We start from the raw sequence: 14203 nt of genomic DNA, 5'->3' as shown, positions 1-14203 counted from the left end.
AATTTTAGGGGTACAAAAAGTTTTTGGGTTTTGGTGTAAAACTTTTTTTACACGTTTTTTTTTGTTTGCACAGATTATTACACTCTTGAAACCAGTTGCTACAAATTATTATAGTTTTGTTCACCTAACGGTTGTACGTATTACCTAAAAGTAAGCGAGATTGATATAGGGTTATATATGTATAAATTATCCTGTCCGTCCGTCCGTCCGTGCAAGCTGTAACTTGAGTAAAAATTGGGATATCTCGATGAAACTTGTGTGGGTTCTCTTTGTACAAAAATTTCGAGTTCGTAGATGAGCGTAATTGGACCACAAATGACCATTAACCGCAAAATCAAGTTTGATATCGTACATATCTCCTAAACCACTTAAGCTACAACAACAAAATTTAAGTTTATAAATCTTGACAAACTTCTCTACTCACAGTGTGAATATATGAATCGCGATAAGCCAATAACTAAATACGCAACAGACATTAAATTTTATTTCGAGATGATATGAGAGGGGCTTAATGAGCCGGAGTGAAAAAGGGACTATGAACGTGGCACCGTCCACTTTTTTTGAAATCTTCATATTCCCGTGAACCGACTAACCGATTTAGATTTAGCTTGGACTAGCCCCTATATAATTAATATCAGAATCCGACTATCCGACTGACTTTACTCCATATGATTGGTTTTACACCTTAAAGTTTTTCCTGGCTTTGATTATTGTAAATTGCAAGAGTATAAAATATGCAGTTGCACCCGAACTTAGCCGCTATTACTTGTTTTCTTAAATACATTCTAATAGTGATGTTTACTTTGGTGCCCAATTTAGTGGGAAACATCCACCACTGTATTCTTAGCGTAATAAGCACCCACTAATTTTGTTAAGAAAAACACACTAGTTAATTGTGAGGCATTAGTCACGGTAAAAGGTCAACTTTATTGAAATTTACACACAAAGGATGATTATGCTAGGCAACGGCTACCATATTTCCCAGGATCGCTGCGGGTCTATTTATATACATATATCGTCGTAGCACACAGGATCGATGATGTAGATGTGCGAACTGTATGTGACGAAATGTGTTGAACCTGCTCAGCAGACCATCCTTTATGTTTAGTGGGTTGATGTAGAAGTGTGGTGAGTTGTGTTCTGTGGTAATGTATGTACATATGTGTTATGGTGTCATCGGCTGTGGTATATTAGCTGTGTCTTACTAGGATGGGCCAGTTGTTCCGGGTAGAATGGTGGATGCTTAACTCATTTAAACATCCTGGGCCCCCTTGGCGAATATTTTTTTCCTAGTGTTACGCTTTTATACTGTTGCATGTATTTTCGCGTAGATGCAATAAATGTTGAAAACGGGTTTGGTTTAAACATAGTATTTGGAATGTATCATATTTGCTTTAATATGCATAAAATTAGAAACTATATTTTTGCGGATTTATGAGTTTGTAACTACTAGTTATTATATTTGCAGTTGTTACTTTGATCGGTTTATTATTTGTGGTTTTATTTAAAATTTCTTTACCATCGGCTTGGTAAACTAGCTGTTTATTACTTTCCTTTTCTGTGTTATCGGCTTATAAACGATAATAACTCCATGCCTGGCTCAGATGTGGCCAGAATGGGTACTCCTTAGCCCTGGAGTTGGCACTATGAATTTAGAGGGATCTTGCGAGGGAGTGGCCGTGAATAGATAACGGCTTCGATTCATAGAGTAGATAATTCTTTATACTTAATTTGAAGCTTTGTATAGCTGATTTCCATAACTCACCCATATGAGTAGCGTTTGGATAGATGCGATAAGAGCGACCCTTGCTTTTTGTAAGTGTGGGTGCGTCACTTTATCGCATTGGGAGTATGGTGATCCCTTAACTTCCTTTTGAGATTTTGTTTATTTTTGAATATTAATGAAAATGTCGATTTTTCGATTTTTTGATACAACTGTGTTATATTTCATGTTTTAGTGGGTATGCACTAATTTGGCGATTAGTACCCTGCCACCGCTCTAGGATTTGTTCAGAATTGTTTTTCTTTTTTTTCATTATTGGCGAAAGCCTCCTGCGTGGCCGAAAAGTTTTGACTGTCAATATATCTGACTTTGTTTTCTACCAATTTGTGGAGTATTGGAAAATTGTGGCTCTAGTGGTAGTCATTGCAGCCGAACCGACCATTATTTGATTGAGTAGTTTTGGGGGGATGTTTCCTTAACTTTTGACATTTCCTTAATTGTGAATTAAGGTATTTGTTTTTATTATACTCAACTTGAGTTGGTATGGTGGTGACTAGTTCTGTAGCTAGTCCATTTTGTGTTTCGCTGTACACCGATTGAGATTTTTGTGCCTTTCAGCAGCATGGTGTCTCTTGGCAATTTTTAGTATTTTGGCTTTCGAGATTTGCTTTTGTAATTAAACCCGTGGTTCTTTTTGTATATGCGTTTCTTTGAGGTGAAATGGGATATGTGCTGTAATGAAGCATTGTATGATGTCTTTTATGGCAATATAACCAGTTAAATTTGCTTTTGCAATTTTTAAGATCATGTGTATAGGACAAGCAGTTTGTACAAAGCCTTTTTGATCTGACAAAATTGATTCCTTTCGTTAATGTTGAATGTTGAATTATGTGAAAGCGTTCGTTTAAATTGTTTTTGCTACTAACTTCTGGTCACCTTTCCCGCACTCACCGTATCTATATTTTTTTCCAAAATTGCGATTAAAAATTCGTTTTCACTTCACTTCAAGTTGTTAGTAACTTCTGGATTTATTTTCTTATAAAATTACAAAACACAAGTGTATGTGAAATTAGCCCAAGAGATTCGCAAACTTTTAAAGTAATATAAATGTAAACGTTCTATTTATTTTCGCCACATAGGTATGTATAATTATAATTTTTAAATGAGATGCTCGCACAATAAAATTTAAAATTTTCGCCTCATAAAGGTTACAAAATCTTATGAGTTAACGTGATTTTCGCAGAAAAAAACAGGTAAAGACGTTCGCCAAAAAGAGGAATCGTGTCGATTAGGCCGATGTCGTAGCGCCAGAATGTCTTTTTTAACAAGTTGTCCGTCCTTTTGTATTTTTCTTCGGCGAAAGTAGGTGATGGTGTGTGATGTCATTGTGTGTGTTAGAGCGTGGTGGATGATGCGAGGAAAGTGATGATGAGTGTGGGGAATGTGGCGAATCAGTGTTGCATACGTAGATGTGTGGGATGATGTTGACGGGCAGAAGTGGGAAGGCTGATACCCATTTAGCCATCCTGGCCCCCCTAGGCAAATTTTTAGCCTAGAAATCGCTGGAGTTGTTGCAGCGTAGCGACCACGTTGCTGAGACCGGTTGGACGGCGGGTTTGTGGCCTAGTACGCTGCCGCCGTGTTACGTTGTGGTGGTGTCGCGGACGCGAGTCGTCCGGAGTGGGAATTGGCCTTCGCTGTTGCTGCCGTTTTGAACGTCGTTTACCCCGCGGTTGCGTGGGGCAGAGTGTCGCCCGATCTCGGGGCTGGTGATGCGGTGCAACATAGTGTGGTGTGGAAGCATACACATTTGACACACATAGCCGAACGTACACTCTTGTGTGGTATGAGTAGGCGACAGGCAACTGAGGCAATGGCCGTGGGCTCGGGCGACCTGCTGGCGTTGTTGAGGTGGCATCCCTTTAAATATGCCGCAATGTGGCAACCTGTGAGAACGACAACACAGAGGACATCGGATGCGAGGTACCTCATTCTGTTGCGACGTCGGAGTTGCTCGGATTGCATTCCGTGCAGCGGTTGACGGCATTGTTGCCGTGATGGTTCGCGGAGCTGGTGTTGGGACAGCCCCAGGGCGTGGAACGTGGACAGCCGAACGGACGGTTGGCATTGGTGCTGTTGCCGCATCGATATCCATATTTATCTATAGAAGAGGTTATCGTCATTAGATATTTGTTAAATATAGTGGTGAACTATGTTGACACGTGGTGTGGCATGAGTGGGTCGTCATGTGGATCGACCCTTTTACGTTATTTTTGGTTTTAATAAATTATTGTTTGTGGTATATTTGGCGGTTTTTATCGGTTTATTGTTTACGGTTTATATATCGGTTTTTTCGGCTGTTGGCAAAAAACATAGTTTAACGACCGGCCTGGTTAGTGTTCCAGTTTGCGTGTGGAGATCGACTACGCGAATATGACCGTCGGAGCTGTAGTAAAGCTTCTCTATGCGGCCAAGCCGCCATTCGGTAGGCGGGAGACAATCGTCATTGATCAAGACACAATATCCAAGCTGAGGCGCTTTTTCTGGTGTTTTCCACCGGTACCTTCCGTGGAGGTCATTTAAATAATCTTCTTTCCATCGGCGACTGAATTCATGATGGAGAATTTTAATTCGTTCCCATCTGTTTAATAAGGAGAGCGTCTCCACGCCTGGCTCAGGTGTGGCCAGGATGGGCGCTCCTTTAAGAAAGTGGCCGGGAGTTAGTGCTGTTAAGTCTGAGGGATCTTGCGAGAGAGCTGCGAGAGGCCGTGAGTTGAGAACGGCTTCGATTCTAGTTAACAAGGTCGTGAATTCTTCATAATTAAATTTATAGTTGCCAGCTAGCTTCTTGAAATGAGTTTTGAAGCTTTTTACAGCTGATTCCCATAAGCCGCCCATATGAGGGGCGCTTGGGGGGATGAACTGCCAATTGATACCTTGCGAAGCGTATTTTTGGACAATGTCAGGTGAGACTTGTTTCATGAAATCTACAAACTGTTTTTCTGTAGCTCGTTGTGCTCCGATAAATGTTTTGCCATTATCGCTCATTATTTTGCTGGAAAGCCACGTCGTCCGACGAAGCGGGCAAATGTCGCGAGAAAAGCCTCCGTCGTCAGATTAGTACACAGCTCAAGGTGTACTACTTTTGTCGTGAAACAGACAAAGACAGCCACGTAGCCCTTCATTAGGGTGGGAGATCTTAGCATGGACGCCTTTATCTGAAAAGGCCCAGCAAAATCGACATCTGTGGTGGTGAAGGGCAGAGCGAAATCTTCAGGTGGAAGTGCTGCCATAGTGCATTTTCTGATGCATAGTGCTTGCCATGAAAATGCACTTCTTTATTTGGGGCTTAAGTCGGGGTATATAAATTCTTGGCGAACCTATGTTGCATGAGGCGATGTTCGGCATGGAGCATTAGTATGTGGATATATGCGATGAATAAGGTGGCAAATGGACACCTCTCAGGTATAATTATAGGGTGGCGTTCATTATATGTTAGGCTTGAATTTGCAAGCCGACCATTCGCACGAAGCAGACCTTTCGTGTCTAGAAATGGATTTAATACTAAGAGTGAGATCTTTTTATCAATCGGCTTCAGTTCTCTTAATAATGATATGTCGCGGCTGAAGTAGCGCGTTTGGGTTGATGTGATAAGGGCGATTTTTGCGTTTTGCAAGTCTTGGTGCGTCAAAGTATCGCATTGGGGATAGGTTGCCCCTTTAACTTTATGCTTGAGTCGCTCTATGAATCTGAGCATATAGGCGACTACTCTGAGCGCTCGGGGAACGATGAGAATCGTTCAAGGATGTCAGTATCATCCAGGCTTGTATGATAAGTGTCGATTTTTCGACTTTCTGGGGCAATTATGTTGCGCATGGGCGATTGTGGCCAAGAATCGGGAGATTCTGTTAACCATCGGGGGCCATTCCACCAGAGGGTGGAGGTGGCGAGATGCAGAGGTTTGCATCCTCTTGTACCTAGATCAGCAGGATTGTCAGCACTGGCTACGTGTCGCCAAGTGGCTGATCCTACTAGGTCAAGTATTTGAGAAGTTCTGTTGGAAATATATGTTTTCCACGCATGTGGTGGTTTTTCCAACCAGGCTAGAACTATTTCGGAATCGGACCATAGATATAACTTGTATTTTGCCATGTTCAAGTGAGTATGCACCATGGAGACTAGCTTGGCTAATAGCAGAGCGCCACAGAGTTCAAGTCGTGGTAGACTTATCGTTTTTAGAGGTGCGACTTTTGCTTTTGCCGCCAGTAGGTGGCTTGTGGTGGCAATATCGCTTTGTGTGCGCACATAAATAGTGGCACAATATGCCTTTTCAGAGGCGTCGCAGAAGCCGTGTAGTTCCACTTTGTATTCGGGGGAATAGTTTACCCACCGTGGAATTTGTATCTGCGAAATGTCTTTTAGGTTATTAGCAAACTGGGACCACTTTTCTAAGCGAAGAGGTTTCACTTGTTCGTCCCAGTCGGTTCCGTCTAGCCATAATTCTTGAATCAGGACTTTCGCTTGTATCATAATTGGCGAAAGCCATCCTGCGGGAGGATAAAAGTTTTGCCACCGAGGATAAAATCTGTCTTTTTGTGATGGCTGATAATGCGGATATGGACTCTGTCGTGTATGAGAACTGGTCAGATATCGCATTCCATTGTATGCCCAGTGTTTTTGTTGTACTTTCCTTTTCAAATATAAGGAAATTAGTATCCAACAAATGGTCTTTAGGAATATTTTTTAAAATATTCGGGTGATTGGCTGTAATCTTTTTTAAAGGAAACCCTGCGGTATTGAGGGCATTTATTACCTGTGATAAGGTATCGTATGCTAGTGGAAGGCTGTGGCTTCCAGACAGGATATCGTCAACATACGTCTGTGTTTTTAACACTTGTGTTGCCAGAGGAAATTCTGACTTTGTGTTTTCTGCCAGTTCGTGGAGTGTACGAATGGCTAAGTATGGAGCACAGTTTACGCCAAAGGTTACTGTTTTTAATTTAAAGTCGCGTAGTGGACTATTGGCAGATTTTCGGAAAATAATTCGCTGAAAATCTTGATCATCTTTATGTACGAGTATTTGTCGATACATTTTTTCGACATCCCCATTGAATACGTATTTGTATATACGCCAGTTCAATATGAGGAGCATTAGATCTGGTTGGAGTGTGGGTCCCGTAAATAGAATGTCATTTAGGGAATTCCCCGAGCTAGTGGTTCTGGAGGCATTGAAGACAACTCTGACTTTTGTTGTTTTTTTGTCAGGCTTTACTACTGCATGATGTGGCAAGTAGAAAGAGTAATATTTGCCTCTTATGATTTTTTCACATGGGCTTACTTCCTCCATGTGGTCTAAATGGAGGTATTCTTCTAAGACACCATCATAATCTTGTTTGAGCTCACCTTTTCTAAGTAGGTTTTTTTCCATACTTAGAAACTGCTGTATTGCAGAGGTGCGAGAGTGACCTAAGGCGAGTGTGTCTGGAAATTGTTGTTTTAGTGGTAGTCGTACGACATACCGACCATTATCTGATCTAGTAGTTGTGGCTTTATAAAAGTCTTCACAATACTGATCTTCTGGTGTTGCGATCGAAATGGGGGGGAGCTCTTCTAACTCCCAAAATTTCCTTAATTGTGAAGCAAGGTATTCGTTGGATATTTCTTCAACTTCAGTTGTCATGGTAGAAACTGTTTCAGTAACTACTCCACTTAGTATCCAACCGAATATAGTGTTTTGAGCTGGAAGGGTGTTTGATATTTTTTCAACACCTTCTAGTATAAATTGCGGTATAAGTTCACTGCCTATTAGGATGTCTATTTGAGCTGGCTTGTTGCAGTTGGGATCTGCTAGAGTCAGGTGTGAAATTTATCCCAATGCTTGCTATTTATTTGATAGCTTGGAAGCATGTTTGTTAGTTGCGGTAAGACAATAGCATTTGCTTGAATGCGCTTATCCGCTTGGGGGGAAATTAGGGTAATGGGGCATATTTTGTTAGAGTTTTGTACTACTCTTCCGCCCATTCCCGTAATTTCATAGTTGGCATGTTTTGTTGGCAATTTTAATTTATTTTGTGCCTTAGACGCTATAAAGGATCGTTGGGACCCTTGGTCTATTAAGGCTCTTAGTTTGAACAGTTCTCCTCGATGTTCGATGGAGACAACTGCTGTTGGTAGTAATACCTTACTTTGATTCTCGCTGTGTAGCGTTTGAGTTTTTAATGCCTTTGAGCAGCATGGTGTCTCTTGGCAAATTTCGAGATTTTGTGTTTCGGGAGTTGCTGTTGCAACTAAACCCGTGGCTTTTCTTGAGAATGCGTTACTTTGAGGTGTATTGGGAGACATGTTGTAATGTAACATGGAATGATGTCTTTTCTGACAATATACGCAGTTGAATTTGCTTTCGCAATTAGTAAGATTGTGCGCGTGGGACAAGCAGTTTGTACAGAGTCTTTTTGACCTGACAAAGTTGTTCCTTTCGTTTTAATTTATATTTAATTTTTTAAACTTCTCGCAAGTTTTGAGTTTATGCCCTCCTTTACATAGTTCGCATGAAGTATATTTGTTCTGTTCAGATGTGAACGATTGTGCTTTGAAAAAGCTTCTATTTAAATTGTTGTTGTTATTGACTTGGGGTCTATTAAAGCTTCTGTCTAGGTCGTGTTGAACGTTTTTAGTTCTGACTGTTTTTTTATCTACCCTTTCCGCAATTTCATATTGGGTAGTTAAGAAATCTTTCATTTGCTGCCACGTTGGGCAGTCTCTTCTTGATGAGAGCGATTGCTCCCATAGAAGTAATGATTTTTCTGGTAATGCTGCGGTGCATATGTTTACCAGAATAGGGTCCCAGTTGTCTGTGGGAACATTTTGTGTCGATAGAACCGACAAACAATTTGAAACAGTGGATTCTAATTTTATGAATTCTTCACTTGTTTCTTTTTGAATTTTCGGCAAGTTCATGAGCATGGTTACTTGCTTGTCGACCAATATTCTTTTGTTTTCATATCTTGCTTTCAGAGCTTCCCAAGCCAAATTGAAATTGTCATCACTTAATGCGAACTGTTTTACTATTACGCCTGCTTGACCTTTTGTTTTGTATCGGAGATGATACAATTTTTGCGCTTGTGATAATTTTGGATGGTTTATGTACACGGCTGTAAACATGTCCCGGAAGGACGGCCATTGTTCATAACCTCCATGAAATATTTCCGTATCACACGCTGGCACTTTGAGATGAATGCCTGTTGCCTCTTGGGCTTGCACTTGTGGTAACTCTACTCTACTGTGGGGAGTAGGTGCAATTGACTTTATAAGTTTTAATTGATCTGCGATCATAATTTTTGTGTCTTCATACTGGTCTAAGCAGTTTTCAAATTTGGCGTATGCAGAAGATTTAAAGCTTTCTGGTAGATCTGAATCGTCAGTATCTACAATTGTGTCATATGCAGCTTGGAGACGTGTCCAAAAATTTTCAAGCGTTTGGCTTTTTATTTCTAGCGCCGATTCAGAATTGTCTTGAATCGGCGAAGAGGCAAATCGAGTGCAGTATTTTATTAGACAGTCACTCTCAGAAATGAATTTAGAGTATGATATGTCTTTCCCCCTCTTTTGTTTTGTAGCACCTTGCTTGGAGCGTGTAGCTTCTGCAGGTGTACATGGACTCTTATCGTCAGAAATCATTTTGGGAATTTTCAAGAATTGAGATGTTTTAGATTCTTTTGAATCTATATTCATTTAGAAATGTAAAATTGTAAAATATTTGTATATATTTTCTTTCAGTGTGTACTGAGAACTTTATTAACCGAAAACTCTTTTATGTAAATAAGAGTTTTTTATTTCCGATAAAATTAACAAAATTCGCGCTTGTAGCTTTTATTACTCGCCGTTGTATTTATTTGAGTTGTCGTTTATGCTTATTATTTATAATTAATATTATTATATAATAATAATTTATTATAATAGTATATATATAATATATATATATATATATATATATTATATATATATATATATTTTTTTTTTTTTTTTGGTTTTTTGTATGCGAGTATTTATTATCTTTCTGGATTTATTAGTATGCCCTCGTACGTATGTGACGGAATGGGTCAATACCTTTTGTATATATGTAAGTATGTATGTGTGCGTTTTTATCTGCTTGTACTTTCGCTTTAGTGTTATGTGCACTTCTCTTGTTCTTTTTCACGAAGAGAGGAATTCTATTAAAATTTGTTTGCCTGTTAGGACGTTGTATAATGTATGTTCATGTATATGGTAATTAAGATATTTATTTTTGCGAAATATAAACCTGTATTTCAATTCAGAAGAAAAAGGGAAACTGTTGTTAAATAATCTGCACTTAAATTTGTTATATACATAAATTTTGACGTAGTTTATATTTTGCATATACAATTTTTATAGTTTTTATTCTTATTTTTAATTGTTCAATTATATCCTGTTTGGTGTGGTTTGTACGCTGTGTGGATATATTTTTAGAAGTTTGTACATACAGATAAAGAACATTGCAACGCATATATACCATATGTATGTACATTTGTAAAACTGTCATATTATTTTAACGCCTTGACTATTTTTTGTGGGGCTACGTCAACTAAACTACAGAAATAAGAGCAATTTGGAAGACAACATTTCCGAAGAAATTCGGGCTATTCCGGCCGAAATGCTCTGCACTTAAAGTGCACTATATGGACTTTAATGGACCACAAGACGCAGCCGCGGTCAACATTTATATAAATAATGTCATGAACCAGTCTAACGTTTCAAATAAAGAACCGATATAAATATAAAAAAGTTATCAAGCTCTTAAAAATCACCCGATATATGTATGTATATATGTATGTTTATACTCTCTCTCTTAATGTTTGCTTTATAATTTTTATTGCGCCTATTACTTCCTTTGAGCAATCCAGCTTACTGCTTTAAGAAGCAGAAGAAGTATTGCCGGAAAATTTACAAGTAAATACTTGAATACTGCGATAATACAATGAATTAATAATTTTTAGTGAGTGGTTGCATAAACGAAGGTACGTGGGCGGTACAATACCAAATTTTGCTCACTTTTTTTTGTTTTTTAATATCGGTTTTTTTAATTTATACCGATTAAAAAATATTTGAAATCCGTTTAAATAAAATGTTGCTTAAACGGTTTTGTATGCAACCGTAGTTACTACCAAACATACATACATATATACATAAAAATTAATACCAAACAAGTAAGGAAGGGCTAAGTTCGGGTGTCACCGAACATTTGATACTCTCGCATGGTAAAGTGATAATCGAGATTTCATAATACGTCATTTACATATTTTTCAAATACCGTATTTTTGTAAAGTTTTATTTCGCTATCATCATTGGTTCCTAATGTTTATACTCGTATTATACAGAGAAGGCATCAGATGGAATTCAAAATAGCGTTATATTGGAAGAAGGCGTGGTTGTGAACCGATTTCACCCATATTTCGTACATGTCAGCAGGGTGTTAAGAAAATATTATACACCGAATTTCATTGAAATCGGTCTAGTAGCTCCTGAGATATGGTTCTTGGTTCATAAGTGGGCGGCGCCACGCCCATTTTCAATTTTTAAAAAGCCTGGGTGCAGCTTTCTACTTCTTCCGTAAAATTTAGTGTTTCTGACGTTTTTTGTTAGTTTAACGCACTTTAGTGATTTTGAACATAACCTTTGTATGGGAGGTGGGCGTGGTTATTATCCGATTTCTTCCATTTTTGAACTGTATATGGAAATGCCTGAAGAAAACAACTTTGTAGACTTTGGTTGACATATCTATAGTAGTCTCCGAGATATGTACAAAAAACTTAGTAGGGGGCGGGACCACGCCCACTTTTCCAAAACAATTGCGTCCAAATATGCGCCTCCCTAATGCGATTCCTTGTGCCAAATTTCACTTTAATATCTTTATTTATGGCTTAGTTATGACACTTTATAGGTTTTCGGTTTCTGCCATTTTGTGGGTGTGGCAGTGGACCGATTTTGCCCATCTTCGAACTTACCTTCTTATGGAGCCAAGGAATACGTGTACCAAGTTTCATCATGATATCTCAATTTTTACTCAAGTTACAGCTTGCACGGACGGACGGACGGACACCGGACGACGGACAATTTCGACTCTACTCGTCGCCCTGATCACTTTGGTATATATAACCCTATATCTGACTCTTTTAGTTTTAGGACTTACAAACAACCGTTATGTGAACAAAACTATAATACTCTCGTTAGCAACATTGTTGCGAGAGTATAAAAATTGAAACGATACAATTCACTTTGATTTCCCTTAGAGGTTTTGGGTTATACCAGAAGTGAGTGTGAGTGTGTTGTCCAGTTCCTCCTCTTGGTTGGATGCCAGCTGGTTATCCCGCCTTCTACTTTCCTCTATTTCTTTTATGTTTGATTCTTGTTTGAATTCGCGCCCGTATAATTTGTTGTAAGTGAGTTTGTTTTTATTTAGCTTTATATGTTAAATTTAGTTCGCGCCCGTTTGGTTTCTTTTTGGTTATTTTTGTTTTCCTTTTATTATGTGAGACATATGTATTCTCTGATTTGTTCTTTTATGTCCTAAGCACTGCTGTCACTGACACTTTCTTTTTTTTGTATTATGTATATAATGTGTATATTAATTTTCTTTCACTTGATTTTAAGTTTTTAGATTTAATTATTATTATGTTTTGTTTAAGTTTTTGGGTCACTTTCCCATATGCATAATATATATATATATGTATATAAATACATATATTTTTTTTCTTAGTTTCCGCAGTGCCTTTCTTTTAGGCTCGAAGGACCATGTAATGTTTTATGTTTCACCTTTCCCGCACTCACCGTACCTATATTTTTTTCCAAAATTGCGATTAAAAATTCGTTTTCACTTCACTTCAAGTTGTTAGCAACTTCTGAATTTATTTTTTTATAAAATTACAAAACACAAGTGTATGTGAAATTAGCCCAAGAGATTCGCAAACTTTTAAAGTAATATAAATGTAAACGTTCTATTTATTTTCGCCACATAGGTATGTATATGATATAAATTATAATTTTTAAATGGGATGCTCGCACAATAAAATTTAAAATTTTCGCCTCATAAAGGTTACAAAATCTTATGAGTTAACGTGATTTTCGCAGAAAAAACAGGTAAGAGGAATCGTGTCGATTAGGCCGATGTCGTAGCGCCAGAATGTCTTTTTTAACAAGTTGTCCGTCCTTTTGTATTTTTCTTCGGCGAAAGTAGGTGATGGTGTGTGAGGTCATTGTGTGTGTGTTAGAGCGTGGTGGATGATGCGAGGAAAGTGATGATGAGTGTGGGGAATGTGGCGAATCAGTGTTGCATACGTAGATGTGTGGGATGATGTTGACGGGCAGAAGTGGGGAGGCTGATACCCATTTAGCAAAGTGGATTGTCGTGTTACAAAATTTTCACTTGTTTCTTTCTTGATTTAAGGCAAGTTTAATAGTATCGGTACATGTTTATCGACTAGTATTCTTTCGTTTTCATGTCTAGCTTTTAGAGCTTCCCAAGCCAAATTGAAATTATCGTCATTAAGAGCGAACTGTTTTACTATGACGTCTGCTTGACCTTTTGACTTGTATCGGAGGTGATAGAATTTTTGTGATTTTGATAGTTCTGGATGGTTGATGTAAACAGCTGTAAACATGTCCCGGAAGGACGGCCATTCTTCATAACCTCCATAGAACGTTTCTGTATCACATGCGGGCACCTCGAGGTGGGTGCCTGAATTTGCCCTTTGAATGTCTATTTGTGGCTGCTCTACTCCACTGTGGGGAGTAGGTGCAATTGCTTTAATTATCTTTAGTTGATCGGAGATCATAGCTTTTGTATCTTCATATTGGTCTAAACAGTTTTCAAAAATAGCGTAAGCGGATGATTTAAAATTTTTGGGTAGGTCTGAATCGTCAGGATCTACTATGTCGTCATGAGCCGCTTGGAGGCAAGTCAAAAAATTATCGAGACTTTCCTTTTTGATTTCTAATGCCGATTCAGAGTAGTCTTGAACTAACTTGTTAAACTGTCACTTTGTGAAATAAATTTTACAACCTGTTTTGAGCGTATAGCTCCTGCAGGTGTATTTTGATTTGTATCGTTATTAACCATTTTTGTATTTTTTTATTAATTGAATTGATCTCTTTAACGAGCTCTCAATTCATATAATATAAGTACGTATATACGCATATACATACATATAAGTCCACGTATATGGAAACATACAAAACAATCGGACATCAAATATTTTAATCAATAAAATGAAATAATATTATGTTTATTGACAATAATTTATTTTGAATATATGTTTAAATTGTTAATTACTATTAAAAACCGCGGTTTTTATTGATTAAAATATTTGATGTCCGATTGTTTTGTATGTACACCCTAATACGTGGACTTTTTTTTTTTTTTTTTTTTTTTTTTTTTTTTTTTTTTTTTTTTTTGTTTTTTTTACG

The 14203-nt window shown here is 38.1% G+C and overlaps 1 protein-coding gene across 2 annotated transcripts in view; it reads left to right on the top strand.

The window, feature by feature from the left end:
* The window catches only part of LOC126764053 (uncharacterized), a 917515-nt gene that overhangs the window by 587973 nt on the left and 315339 nt on the right, over positions 1–14203 (top strand). The window lies entirely within an intron of this gene.

The sequence above is a fragment of the Bactrocera neohumeralis genome, unplaced genomic scaffold (assembly GCF_024586455.1).
Source record: "Bactrocera neohumeralis isolate Rockhampton unplaced genomic scaffold, APGP_CSIRO_Bneo_wtdbg2-racon-allhic-juicebox.fasta_v2 cluster09, whole genome shotgun sequence".
NCBI lineage: Eukaryota > Metazoa > Arthropoda > Insecta > Diptera > Tephritidae > Bactrocera > Bactrocera neohumeralis.
This window is presented reverse-complemented; position numbering and strand designations above follow the sequence as displayed.